At 45.6% G+C, this 1,932-nt stretch overlaps 1 pseudogene; it reads right to left on the bottom strand.

Annotated features, from left to right (window-relative positions):
* Positions 1-796: 796 nt before the first annotated feature.
* LOC138569002 (small ribosomal subunit protein uS3-like) lies at positions 797-1,578 on the bottom strand (annotated as a pseudogene).
* Between the last annotated feature and the right edge of the window lie 354 nt (positions 1,579-1,932).

The raw sequence follows: 1,932 nt of genomic DNA, 5'->3' as shown, positions 1-1,932 counted from the left end.
CGGTATTTTACCGAGTCCACCATGGTGAATGGCGGAATTACCGCCCATTCCAAGGTGTGCGGAGGCGGTAATTCCCCATTCACCATGGCACTTCCCCATTCCCATTTTTGCCCCATAGGGCTCAATGGGAATGGGGAAGGCGGTAATTACGGTACCGCAAATTGCGGTACCATAATTACCTCCAAGGTCCCTTTGCGGGTCCCGTCCTTAACGGTTGGTAAAACCAGCCGTTCAGGTAGGGACCCGCAAAGGGACCTTGTAGTAAGGCAGTAAGGGATTACCGGTCCCCTTACTGGTACTGGTAATCCCTTACCGCCATCCGTGTAATGAGGCCCAATGTCATTTTTGGCCATGATTCCCCTCCAATTCAATGATGAAAGCATTTCATGTATTGTGAGATCATATGATCAACTTTTGGGAGGCAGAAGAATATTTCATCCATAGTCCCTGCCCCTCCACAGCACCAATACTGCACAGGTGAGGGACGTTACTCACTGAGACAGCCGTTCCACCCTTATCCCCCACAGGTACAGCAGGGTTTGGGAACAATGTGAACTGAAGATGGCAAAAGCATTTAAACTACTAACGTTGTAATGGTAGGAAAATATGCACTAGACACAAAGAAAATATATGCATTTCACACAAAGAACATGAACAATAGATAATACATGCATTTAAACATGAAGAAAATTAACATAGCATCCACAGACATGAAGAACACTTTTTTTTCCAATTTTTTCCAAGTTTATTTTTTTACAGATCCATGTTCTAAGTTTTTCAGGTGCTTCATGCCCCATTATGCAGTAGGAACTGGAGGCATGGCAGGTGGCTGCTGCGGCTGTTGTGGCAGCTGCGGTTCTGTTTTTCATCCTTTCTGCTCAGAGATGGGAGTGGTGGGAAGAATCTCATCTTTGCGCTCAACAATGCTGACATGGTCAGGCAGTGGATTTGTGGGACCCATCTTGCCATTAGGGTCCCACGGTAACATAATTTTCACTTTAATACCCAACACACCTTGCCTGAGCAACACATGGCGAACAGCAGTATCCATATAGTAGTTGAAAGTATCTCCACTGCGAATCATCAAGCCATCCACAAACTTCATGGACTTGGCTCTCTTACCTCGCAATTTACCAGACACCACCACCTTGCAGCCTTTGGAACCACTTTCCATGATGAAACAGAGCACACCATAGCAGGCTTTACGCACCACTAAGCCGCCAAGGAGTATAAGCTCAGAGACTCTGCTTGGGAAATAGCACATAGTCCTTGTGTAGCCACCTTCACGGTGGACAGCTCCACACTGCCCTCGGGAAATCCAAACCTCTTCTGAACAACAGCAGTCAGTTCACAGATACGGCAACCTTTCTCGCCCAGAACATTCTGAGTTCTGGTGGCAAGGATGATTATTTCAGTCATGGTTGGTGTAACTCGAACTTCGACTCCGGAGTAGCCATCTTCTGCCAGCTCACGAGTCAGGAACTCATTTAACTCTTCCTTGAAGATGCCATCGGCAACAAACTTCCTCTTCTTGGAAATCTGAACCGCCATCTTGCTCGGCGCCACTAAAGGGAAAGAGCAGACATGAAGAACACTAACATGACCAATGTATAAGGTGAATACAACATGAACGATATGCAAATATAGCTTGTTAACCTAGAAACAAGAGTAGAGTAAAGCAGCCATCTTCTTCAAAAAGGAAGCCACAGCATGTATCTGAATGAGCACAGGGTTCAAAGCCTTGGTAAAACTCAAAACACTGAAACCACATAAATACATATCCGTGGAGAGGCTCAGAATGTAGCTGGGAATTATTGCCATTGTTAAAGTGAAATAGGGAGGGGGGATTGGAACAGCAAAGCAAAGGCACAGGATGGCATTTCACAAGACGCAAGCAGTATACTTGCAGTTTAAATAAAGTTTTAGAAGTGC

Source organism: Ambystoma mexicanum, chromosome 2q, assembly GCF_040938575.1.
Source record: "Ambystoma mexicanum isolate Mex_15411 chromosome 2q, UKY_AmexF1_1, whole genome shotgun sequence".
NCBI lineage: Eukaryota > Metazoa > Chordata > Amphibia > Caudata > Ambystomatidae > Ambystoma > Ambystoma mexicanum.
The sequence above is the reverse complement of the archived record's forward strand: the minus strand, read 5'-3'. Positions and strand labels throughout refer to the sequence as shown.